The 12859-nt window shown below is 43.1% G+C and overlaps 1 long non-coding RNA gene across 1 annotated transcript in view; it reads right to left on the bottom strand.

Moving 5' to 3' along the window:
* Positions 1–1941: 1941 nt before the first annotated feature.
* Positions 1942–12859, bottom strand: part of LOC111764022 (uncharacterized) — a 72346-nt gene continuing 61428 nt past the window's right edge. Inside the window, exons 3-5 of the long non-coding RNA XR_002796737.3 lie at positions 12143–12287; positions 5112–5235; positions 1942–4159 (exon numbers count right to left, since the gene is read on the bottom strand). This is a non-coding gene — a long non-coding RNA (uncharacterized lncRNA). The remainder of the gene's footprint in view (positions 4160–5111; positions 5236–12142; positions 12288–12859) is intronic.

The following is a 12859-nucleotide window of genomic DNA, read 5'->3' as shown; positions in this document are numbered from 1 at the left end:
TGGGTCCCCCTTGCTGGCCACCCAAGCCAGCCGCCCCACAGCCCTGCTGCTTCCCCAGTGTTGGGCAAGCCAGTCCATCTTCCCACCACTTCCAGAGGATGAGCACAGCCTTCGGCTCCCTGCTCCACCATCTTGGATCTCAGTGACACACTTGTATATCTAAAAATGTTTCATTCAATTTCAGCATGAATGAAATACTTACCTAGAAATTAAATTCTGTAGCCACAATACTTTCCCCTCAGAAAGTCTCTTGACTTACTAACTTGCTATTTAAATTTACAAGGAAGATGTCTTTTTTTTTGTTTGAATGTTTGTCTTTCCTGTTCAATATTTCCAAGATTATTTTTTTAACTTTTTTCTTAAAAGGCAAATAAGTAGTCCAGCTATGTTCAGATTTCTGTGCATTTTTCATATTTAGTGAACTTTTTCAATGTACGTATTTGCCCACACCTAGTAAAAATTCAAAACAACCAAAAAAACCTCACTAATGACCTCTTAACATATAGAGATGAAAATAATCAGAAATGATGAGTAACACAGTTGAACAGGAAATGACAAGTAAATTGGTTTCAGAAAAATCAAGCCAGGTTTCACATCCTGTTAAAGAGGCAATTAGCACAAAACTGTGAACCTGTCAAAGGGAAGTCATATAATGGAGGTATTTATCACATAAAGGTCAACAAAGCAGAGCACAGCTCCAGTAACTAGCAGAACATTCGAAGACATGTAATAAATTTTTTTTCCATTCCCCCCTTTTGGTTATTTTCATTGAAATTTTGTGTTTAGAAACTCAAGGAATGTGCTGCTTAATAAAAAGCTTGAGCACATTCTTATAAGTAGTGGAATTTAGACTTGGGCTTTATTTGCAAACCACAATAGCACACAGAACTGAAAACATGATTGGTATATTCAATGATTTTATTCCATTGATTAAGTTTCCAATACCAGGAAATATTTTCCAGTTAAAATCCCAACTCAATAAGTTTAAGTGGCAGCTATTTCTTGTGAATTATGAATTTTTATTGTGCATATTTTGAATATTTACTTAATTTTATTAAAAAAGTGTTAATAAACTCATTCAAACTATCTCGTTGCTTAGTTAACAAATTCAAAACCATACAGTGCTGATGGTTTATAAACAAGAACATTGTTTATAACATAAATATGTAAACAAACACAATATAAACAAGAACATTGACTATTATTGGAGATGAGCACAGGAATGTGGGGCAGTTCTCCACGGCTGTTCAGGATTTTAGTTTACTACTCCATAGCAATGCATGGAGTCCAGATAGGGAGTCAAAAGGAAGTCTGTCTCCAGGAGGCTTTATCTGCAATACCTATTATGTGGGGTAGTCCTCCTTTCTCAACATGAGGAGAAAGAGGACATGGAGATCTAGCAGGATGAGCATGACTCTCTTACATATTCATGTATGTACAACCATCACCTGTGCTGGCTCTATCGCTGACAAAGAATCCACAGGTTCACCCAACACAAGGGAAGGGGTTCCCCAGGAACACCAGGAGGTGTGGAGCATGCAGCCTTCTAGAGTCGGTCACCACTGGTTCAAGCAGGAAATTATTCTAAGGATTCTATATCTTTGCTCTCCAAAGTTGGAGTCTGATTTCCACTATCACTGTTTCCATGAAATTAAAGAGATCTTTTGGAATACCGTGCCACTGAAAATATTTATTCTGGTTTGCATAATTATGTCTTACTTATTTAAAGATCAGCAAAGGAGCAACAAAAACTCTGAATAAAATGCCACGCAAAATAGTACACAGTTAAATGATAGAAACAACTTTTGTATTGATGTGGGCTATGGGTGGAAGGCTCTTTGTCTCTTCAGAGATAACCTAAGCTGAAGGCTGTGGGTGTGGAACAGTAAGAGGCTGCAGTCCTGCCCTTAGGGACAATGGCAACAGGCTCCAGTCCCAGGAAACAGTTTAACAATGCAAGGGCTATAAACTTTAAGTATTTAGGGGAAATGCAAAAACCAAATATGCTAAAAGCTTATCTAGAATGTCTGGAGTCCATGCTAAAAGCTTACCTAAGATGTGGAAGAGATATATGCTAATTGAAGCCTATTGAGAACTGAAACAAAGGGACCATTTGGCCTTTCCTCTCTGTATAAAAGACATTTGAAAATCTTGTTCAGGGCTCGGGATTCAAACAGAAAGCTGCCGAGTCCAGCCGGCCGTCAATAAACCATTTTTCCTTCTCAAAATCATTCCTGAGTCCTGGCCTCTCTATACTCAAATAATTGAACTTCTCTCAAATTCTACAACAGTATCTCATCATGGATTTTGATAATTTTCTGCTGGAAGCATATAAAACATGGAAATATGCTCCCAATAAAGGAAAAATATTTTCTGACCTCCACAGGGAATTGTTAAATTAGATAATATTAATAATTCAATCCATTAATAAATTATAAAATCCATTCAATCTAATTACAAATTAATTCTCTTTGGAGGTAAGTATATATCTTTCTTTTATCAGTATTATTTTCAAATTATTTTTAATTTAATAGAACAGTGGCTATGTTGTCCTTTAAAGGCAAAAAAATGATCTTTAACATTACTTATTACTGGGAATATTAAAGGTCATTTTAAATGACATTTGTCACATGTAATAGAAGTAATAATAACCTATCTGACCACTAAACTACTAAAGGAAAATTTCGAAGTTAAAATTTACAAGGCTTTCTATGAGAAAATTAATCCAAGTTTCACATAAACCGTGTTATGCTTGCATTATATTCCAGACCATGATAAAAACCAAGGGAAAATAGTATAACTGTCTTTTAAGCTAAACTGAATAAAGTAATCTAATTTGTTCAAGGATTCATCTTGATTTGGAATATTCACTAATTAGGATCTCTATTCTTCAGTATGCTATTAGTATTAAAACACTTCAAATCCTTTCATGTCTTTCTTGAAACTCTTTTACTGCCTTTTATGTATAGTATTTGCTAGCAGCTAGACTGAGAAGATTTGCATTTCTTTGCTCCTCATCATAAATCTAGCAAATGGCCTTAACCAATTCACAGCTTGATTCTCTAAGAGTTTTATCTATTGGCATAGGAGAGGTTTTCTTGAAAATTCCGTCTTATTTTGGATTGAATATTTTTGACAATGAAATATTATGCCTTTTGGAAGCATTTTAATTATACTCTCCTTGTTTTGTCTTTAATACAGATTGCTTTAGGGTATACAGTGGCCATCGTTAGTCAACTTGGACCGGTTTACCTTCAAGTACTATTATATCGCGCCACTTAAAACACAAGAACCATTCAACAGCATACTCCTATTTTCCTTTTCCCGGATTTTGCGCTTTTCTTGTTGGACATTTTTCTTCTAGGCATATTATTAATGTCATAGTGCATTTTATTATTTTTGCTTTAAAAAGTCAATTCTCTTTTAAAGAGATATTTTTTAAAAATATGAAAAGGAAGTATCTCTGCTCCACATATGCCATCTCCAGTGCATTTCCTCGCTGTGCCGGATGAATGCTTCCACCTGGGGTCGCTTCCTGGCCACTCCTCGCACGGGAGGTCGGCTGGCAGCAATTCTTTTCCTTTCTTTTTGTGCTGAAACTGCCTTCACTCCACCTTTGTTTTTGAAAGATATTTTCAATATACTGTGTATAAAAGTCTGCTGTCATCCTTAGCAATATTTCTCTGTACAAAGTGCCTTTTTTCTCTGATTTTAAGATTTTCTTTTGATTCCTAATTTTAAGCAATTTAATTATGATTTGCTTTAATGTCATTATCTTGTTATTTACTCTGCTTAGGATTATTGAGCTTCTTAGTTCTGTGTAGAGTTTTGATCAAATTTGAAAAAATCTTGGTCATTTTATTTCTTCAACTATCTCGTCTGTCTTTCCCTTCATTTCTCTCAATGATACTCTGTTCACTTTTTCCAGTCCTTATATTTTATTTTGAATAGTCTCTCTGTCTTCAAGATGTTAATCCCATTCAGTGTGTTTTTAATCCCAGATTTGTTTTTATTTTTAGAACTTCAGTTTGTTTCTTTTTTAAAGCAGTGTTTTCCATGCCTCTCTCCAGCTCATTAGAGGATGATGCTGACAAACAGCAGCGAAGTGGAAGGGTCTCCCTCCAGGGCGCTCTTTTCTTAGAACCTCACGGGAAGTCACCTGGCAATGGGAAATCGGTGGTTTTGAGAGTCCAGCCCCAGGGTCTCAAAGCAGGTGACCAGGGCGTCATGGGCTGCTGGGGACGCACTGTGCACTTCAGCAGCTGGGGTGCTGCCCCGGTCTCGGTCTGAGAGCTCCTTGGGGGCTTAGCAAGTGTGGGGGCCCAGTGGACCCTAAGAGAAGCAGCCCCTGCAGGCCGCCGCCTCAGGCCCTGGACGCAGGTCGAAAGGCAGCAGAGCTCCCCACAGGACACTGCGACGGCTTCTAGACTGTAGCTTTCTGTGGGCCGCCCCTCCTCCCTGCAGTGACATCACCACACCCCACTCGCGGGCCTGATGGACCTAGCAGAAGCTCCCTGGGAAAGGTCTTGTTCGGAGACCTCGTTTCCCACCTCACCATGGAGCGCCATCTCCCTTCTCCGGCCTGCAGCCCTGGAGAACCTGTCGGGAGTCCGGATAAAGCGCGGGCCTGAAGCTGTGCCGCGGGCTTGCGGCTGCGCTGACCAGGAACCGCGCTCTCCAGGAGCCGGGCTGGAGCAGCGAGGCCGCCAGGCTCTCGAGCCGCAGCCTGCTCCTCCAGGACACCCACAGCCCGGCCGTTACACCCCCATGGAACCACCCCATGGGCTGTGCCCACCCCAGAGCGCTGGTGGGACTGGGTGGCCCTGGTCAGTCCTGCATGTCAGGTTTTGCTGTCCACCTTCTCCTTGTGCCCACCTGCCCACCACCCTGCTTCCGGGACGAATGCCCTGCTCGCCTGCTCTGTTTCAGCGTCACCTGAAGCCCAGCTAGGGAGGTGGGTTTGCAGTAAGACAACTGCGTGTGCACAGCAGAGCCCACCACCCTTCCGACTGCTGAGCGCCCACCTAAACGCACTTGAAAGCCCTTGGGACAACACTTTCGACTAACAGATCCACCTCCCAACTGTCCTTTGGACAAATGGAAAAACTCACCTCTCCACACAAACGGGGCAGAATCCCGACAGCCCCTGCCTTCCCTCGTAGGTGCCGTTCCAGGGATACAAGCCTTGGAAGTGCTAATTACTCCCCACACTGTCCTACTTCAATGTTCTATAACCTAAAAATAAAATTATAAAGTTAGCTGCCACCAAAACCCCGATATATATGATAAATGACAGGAGAGAAAAAGGGAAATATTATGCAATATAAGCAATATATATACATAAAATAGAATAAAACATCCATAGCTGCCCCTCTCCTGATCACTCTAACTCGTCCTTAGTCGACAAGGGTTATACGCAACTTGCCACCCCACGTCTTCTCCAGTCTCAGTTAAGGACCTCGGCTTGTCTTGTGGGTAGCTCCAACCTTCCTTTTGAAATGTCTGACTCCACAGTAATCCTGCTTTATTTGATTGCCACAGCTTTCCATTAGCTCTCACCACTGAGCATGAAGGTCATAAGAGGCACCCTGAAAATACCCGAGGCTCTCGCATCTCAAGGGCAGCCCAATTTCTCCTTGTGTTTAGGATGACTCGCCCCAGCTGGTAGAATAAACCTCTTCTTTAGACACTGCCTCAGTGTCCTGAGAACAGCCGGGCAGGCAGTGAGCTCAGCTCTCAGTTCAGTAGAAACACTGCCGGGCCCCGTGGTGGGAACATTTCCTCTTGGTAAGTAAGAACCCCAAACCAAGAGAACTCAAATTGGTTGGGACAGAAACCAAAAATTCTGTGAAGAAGCGCCCCCACTTCCACTCCTTGATTCCAGTCCCACGTATTCCGGCTGTGGTGAAGGCCAACATGAATCTGCTCTGCAGGCCTGGGCCCCACCTGTGGAGCACCTCCGCGCCACTGTCACAGCTGCAGAGGCTCTTCTGTGGACGTGAAGGCATTTCCCACAGCGGTTTGAAAACTGCTGCTCTATGCGGCTCAGAAAGTGCACTCCACAGGACAGAAACCCTCGTTTCAAAGTCTGTCTCCAGACTAATGTCATAGCGGTGGTTTCCCAAGTCCATTCCACGGTACTGTCAGTCCAGCCCGCAGAGAAGAAACAGAATCCACGGAACACCATCCCTAGCCTTCTAAAGAAGAACGACGAGGAGGGGTTAGGAGCAGGAGAGCACAGCTTATTAGCAGGGCAGCACCCTGGCAGGAAAGCCCACGTGCCTACACAACAGCCCTGTGGGTCCCAGGAAGACCTGAACTTACTCTAAGTGTTATATGAGAAAATTTGAGTAGGGCAAGGGCACAATCCAATTTGCCTTGAGAAAGATCAGTCTGGTACTCTATGAGGAAGAGATGCTGTGTGTGTGTGTTGAGATGGAGAACGTGGCAGATGCTGGTGGTGAGGCACCACTAACCATCCAAGAGGAGATGTTGAGTACATGGTTGAATCGCGTGTGCTCAGTGAAGCGGCTGCATAACTCATAAATCTGGAAGTCATCGATGTAGAGAGGATATGAGTTGGGCCAGGGAAATGATTGCCCAGGGGTAAAGCATGGCAGGAGAAGCGGAATGAATCGAAGACTGAGGCCTGGAGTGGATAGGAATGGGGGCTTCTTGATTTGGTGGAGACCTTGGAGGCCAGCTGCTCTAGAACATTGCTCCCCAGAGCCTATACAAAATAGTCCCCAAACATGCCATCTGGTGAGGATGGTAGGCTGGCGCTTGGTGCCTGCCTCTGTGGCACTCATCTCACCACCAGCTCCCCTGACACTTAGGTAGACGAGCCATCTGCAGAAAGCTGTGTGAAAATGAGCATCTAAGAGAAGTGTACGTCCGACCCCTTGTGTGGAATGGGCACTGGTCTCACACAATAATCGTGATGGCATGAACACTACTCAGATCTCATCCATACATGTGGGAGCCCCAGAGTCACTCATTTTAAGGACTTTTGCCTGTTCCCCTCCCTCTTTCCTTCAAATATTCCAAAATGGCATATAATTTAAGCTGAGATAAGAAGCAAATTATTAGGAGATGAAATTTCCCTCTGAGGATCAATGAAGCAGAGTAATTAAAGATATCAGGTCATAAGGAATCTTTCATTTGCAGCATATTCTGGCAAATTCTAATGATCATCTGAATAAAAAAACTGTTCTCTGAGAGTTTTTGCAGTTGGTTCTGATTCAGAGCAGCTGGAGCAGCGCCAGGAATTAGTGTTTTTCAGAAACGCCACAGATGATTCTGGAGATGCGCCACATTTGCCAACAACAAATCTAAATTTCCCTAAAAAGGACCTTAATGGCAGCGTATGACAGTGCCTTCCAGTTGAATTATTGGGCCACTGGAAGAGCTGGAGTGCAGGGTCACAGAGAAGGTAGCGCCATAATTATTTTCATGTTGAGGCTTTCCGTCAGACTAAAGATCAAAGCTAGAACCATTTAATTAGCACTGAAGCAGCCAGCTAGTCACGCCCACCACCCCCGGGCCCAGGGCACCGAGAAAGCTCTTCCCTTCTCAGCCAGAGCAGCCGGGTCCCTCCAAGGTCCCCATCCGGAATGCCCGAGTGTTTGGGACCGACTGAGGGCAGATTCTTACGACTTCTGAGATGAGAGGCTGAATCTGCAGGAGCTTTCAGGGTGAGGAGTGCAGCACAATCCTTTCCCGGGACCTGTATCATTCCCCCTTAGCACCTAGACAACTCATTATAAACAAAACCTCAGGATGGTTCTTATGGAAATTTAACTAACAAGATACTTGGTAAACGTTTCCATGTAGACCCCCACCCCGCTGTGAGCAATTCAGCTAAATGAAGAAAGAGGTTCCACAAACGCAAGTTCCCACAGGTATATGCACCTGTTATTTAAATCCAACAGGTGCCCATTTAGCTTGCATCCATGTTTCCGCATGAAGCTACCCTCTCTGGAAGAGCAGATGTTCTAAGCCCACCCACTGCTTGGGTGCTGATGAATGAAACCGGGATGCACCAGCACCCCTGCAGAGGGGCCAGTGCCCCTGCGAATCCTCAGAATAGACAGATCTGGTGATGCCACATTAGAAGGGCATCAGAGTGACGAGTGACGATACAGGAAATTACTAGTTATAGAGCACCTCCCCAAGCGGCCCCGTGGCCCTCAAACATGCCTCTCCCACCCCCGAAACCCCCGAGGAAGGACAGTGTGACACGCTGCAGGTCTTACTGATGTTAACACATGCAGACCAGGCTGGGGCGTCCACGTCCCTCTCGGTCGGGATGAAGTTCTGGGGAACGGGGGAGCAGGAATCTGACTCTCAAAAAACGACGGCAAAAGCCACATCAAGATGACAGCAATAACGTCGCCACCGTCAGTGGCAGCGGCATTCATCCCCAGAATGTCAGGCAGTGTGACGCTTGCAGTCCTCTCCAGGTTGTAAATGGCATTGAATTATTCCACCGACGCCGCGAAGCGGGTGACGGCGCCCGTTTAACTGAGGGCGCTGGACGTGGAACGGGCCGTGTGCCTGAGGCCACACGCAAGGAGGGGAGGGGTCCAGGCCCGCCCCACAGAGGGCCAGCTGGGGGCGACCACGGGCTTTCACCTGGATGTGTTTAGGAAGCACTCATCTCTCAGTCTGCTCCCCCCACGCCGTTTTCTTTTTCCGGGCTCCTTTTCTCCCTTAGGTCCTTTCCTCCATCTCTCTCATTCTGAAGCTGATTCTTCCTCAGCTTTCCCCTTTCCCTTTCCGATGGAGCATCGGGATAGATTTTCAACCGCTGAATTACATTTTATAGGAGGGAGAGAGGAAGTAATCGACCATAGTTTCACCTTTACTCTTTGGACACAGGCATATGTTGACTCCTACAGATGCCACTTAGGAATTAATCTCCATGTCTTGCAAGCCAGGGATGTGTCTGGAAACCTGACACAGTCCTGTACAATGCTCAGGCTGTCACTCCCCTCCTGGGGGACAGGCAGCTGGAGCACTTGGAGCGAAGTCTTCCAACTTGAGGTCCTCCTCTCCTCAGCCCTGGGCTGTTTATGTCATTGATGGCATCGAAGTTCTTTCCCTCGTTCTTTCTCAGGATGTGCTGCAGATACCAACTAGTCATTTTTAAATATGTGTTTAACAAAACTATTGAAGAACCGACCTTTTTAATTTATATTTTTTACTCCATGGGTTTGGTTTTCTTTCACCCTGCTCTTTGAGGAAACTGGGCCCCTCTGAATGTGGCTGAATGCACGTCATTGCGTCTTCTTGAACAGTATCTTCCCGTTATCTGCACTGCAGTTCTCACATTACTCACCAGCACCAATTCATAAGGATGCACATACACGTGCATGTGTCAGCTACACCCTCCCTGAAGTACTTTTTTTTCTTGGTTTCCATAACATTGTTCTCTTGAGTCTTTTCCTAACTTTTAAACACTTCTTCATCACCTTCTTTAGCATGTCCTTATAAACAGACATTTCCTCCAATCTCATTCTCAGTTCTTTTGTATTTAATAAACACTCAGTACACAAGAACCTATTCTGGGGAACATTCATTTACTTTGCAATACAACTTTACTCTTTAATCCCATACCCTAACCTCCATCCTACTTTGCCAAGCTCTGTGAGTGGAATTCTATAATGCCAGTGGAGGGTCTAAGCTTCCAGATCAATATTCAGACATGAAAACGAGGCAGACCAGAGACACCGCTGCCCTTCGGCCAGTGGCGGCTGTGGTCCCACTCCTGGAAACAGCCCGCCAGCACGCAATGTACTCTCCTACGTCTGGAATTCTTTTAGGTGCTTTCCTCATATTGTTTTAACTAATACTCTCACCAATACTACTGCTCTAGGCACTATTAAAATGATCATTTTTCAGAAAGAAAATAAAGGAAACTGACAAGAGTCACCTGCCTAAGTTCCACAGTAGAGTGCTAGTGTCAAGATTCTAACGCAAGCAGGACTGATACCAAAACTTTACATTTTAAACATGGCACCTCAGTAATATTTCTGAGAAGCATCTCCTTAATTTAGAGCAGTAGATACTGCCATACATTCACTTATAGAATCCCTAATGGTGTGTAAAAAGCGTCCACGTGGGAACCCCAGAGTGACTTTTCCCATGTTAGGGTAAGGGCAGAGGAGGCAGGTCAGGCAACAAATCTGCACCTCCTAGAGTTGGGCCAATGTCTCCCAGGATGTCTTCTCTGTTAGTATGGAATCCAACAGAAACAGTCCTTGAAGCATGTATTCTACAGAGAACACCAATAGGGAAGGGGACAATAAAAGGTGCTTCTGAAGTCAGCAATCCCATTGGGTAACTATAACTTAATTCCATGAGGGAAACTCTGAAAAACGGTATAAAACCTACACCTTAGAATGACCTCAGCCAAGGGTCAAGATTTGTAGGTTATTTACAAACCTCCTCCAAAGTGTCACTGACTAAGGACTGTTCTTGGCAGATGTTGTAGGTATTTAAGGCTCTTTGGGCATGTGTTACTATATATGCAGGGTATACTGGATAAAGTAAGGGCTAGCTGAAAGCCAAGACTTGCCGTTTTGTTTTTCAATTCTGCCTCAAGTCATTGAAGATCACAACCAACCTTTGCACGAGTTTCCACATCTAATGAACATAACAAACGGTCTCTTGACCAATTCAAAGAGTTCCTCCAAAGTTTTAGAAGACATATAGCAGGGGATATGAATGGTGCTTTCTTCCCCATAATTATCTACAAAAAAAATCTTTCAAACATCAACCAAGAGTCTTCTGTTAAAATTCCAGCTCCTCCCAAAACCAAACACGACTATCCAGAAATATCATAGCTCAACTGAGCTCTCGAAACCTAAGCAGATGTCCAGGCCACCCTCTAGCAGTTGAAAATCTGGTAAAAACAAACAGCAAGAGGATGTTTCAGCCTTCTCATAGATTCTATCGCACAGGCTAAATCTTTGAGGTTCTAATTTATATCTGACTTTCATGCCAGTTTCTGTGGCATTATCATTGTCTTCCTGGTAGTTGTATTCATCTGAGCTATTAGGCTAGTCATCGATCTACATTCTTGGTGAGTTACTCTCTCAAAGTAATAATTTCAATTTTGTATGGAAGTATCCTAGAAAGAATATATTTTGAAGCTAACTTTTACTTCTGATTTAACTCACCAGCCTGCTGGCAACACTGTATTATTCTACCCTGGGGTCCATTTGGTTACCGTCATCTCATCCCAGAGTGAGAGAGCTCTGCAAGTGGCTCCATACTACTGGCTACAGTCAAATTCTTGGAACATTTATACAAATGTCAGTGAAGTTTCTCTTACTCCACATCATTTGAAGTCTGACAGATTTGGGGGAATTCACCAGAACAGAGCAATCAATATAAAAAAGGCATCACAAACTCAAATGCCTACAAAGTCAAGGAAAGATGATAAGTGAAACTGACTAGGAGTAAAATAACAGGGAGTGACGGAACTAGACACTCACCTGCCAGCCAGTGGTTGTGATGTGGCTCCAGTGTCACCACATCTTCTGGGTATTCAAAAGAAACTAGAAATTCAGATTTTAACGGGACTTTATGAGTCTCTTTTTCATTTGGTTAATGTAGTAAATTGCACAGATTGTTTCTGAATGTAAACCAACTTTGCATTACTGAGGAAAAAACATGTTATTTGTAACAGATTATTTTGCTTTCAGAATTTTATTCTGAATCATTGTAGATTCACATGCAGTTGTAAGAAATAATGCAGAGACCCCATGTACCCTTCACCCAGCTTCCTTCGATGGTGGCATCTTGCATAACTAGAGCAACAAAGCACAACCAAGAAACTGATGTCAATACAATCCACTGACCGTCCTCAGCCCAAGTTTCATACGCACTCATTTGTATGTGTGTGTGTTTAGTTCTACATGTACACTTGTGTAAATTTACAGGAGTTCTACTAGTCAGGATAGATGAGATTTCCAGCATGAGGATCCCTCCTGCAACCCCTTTATAGAAATAATACCCTTCCTCCTTTCCCCATTTGCCTAACACCTGGAGACCACTAACCTGTCCTCCAGAGCTATCATTTCCAGAATGTCACACAAATGGGATCATACATTTTGGGGTTGGCTTTTTCACTTACCATATTACCTTTGAAATCCAGCCAAGTTGCTACGCTCATCAGTCCTCTCCTTTGTATTGCCCAGTAGTATTCCGTGTTATGTTGGAGACTATTTGTCCAACCATTCCCCATTCAAGGATGTATGCATTGTTTCCTGCATGGGTACCTTAAAAAAAAAAAAGCAACTATGGACATTTGCATACAGATACCTGTGTGATATTAATTTTCATTTCTCTGGGATAAACTAATGTCGAAGAGCAAAATTGCTGGATCATATGAGAACATGTTTTATAAGAAATGACCACACGTTTTTTTCACAGTGACTGTAATATTTTATATCCCCACTACCAATGTGGCAGTGATCCAGCTTCTCTGCATCCTTGCCAGGATTCAGCATTCTCACTATTTTAAATTTTAGCCATTTGGAATAGTTGTGTACAGATACCTCATTGTGGTTTTAAATTCCATTTCTCTATTAGCTAATGATATTGAACATCATTTTACGAGTTTATTTGTTATAAAAGTGTATCTCTTTGGTAAAACCATCTCTTAATATTCTTGCCTAATTTTTTTAATTAGATTGTTTTATTTTTGTTTTTAAGTTTGAGTTTTGAAAGTTCTTTATTATTCTTGATACGAGTTCTTTGTCAGATATGGGATTATAAATAGCTTCTTCCAGTCTATAACTTGACTTTTCAACTTAATAGTGTCAACTGCCGAGCAAACAATTTTAAATTT

This window comes from Dasypus novemcinctus, chromosome 15 (assembly GCF_030445035.2).
Source record: "Dasypus novemcinctus isolate mDasNov1 chromosome 15, mDasNov1.1.hap2, whole genome shotgun sequence".
In the NCBI taxonomy this organism is placed as follows: domain Eukaryota; kingdom Metazoa; phylum Chordata; class Mammalia; order Cingulata; family Dasypodidae; genus Dasypus; species Dasypus novemcinctus.
This window is presented reverse-complemented; position numbering and strand designations above follow the sequence as displayed.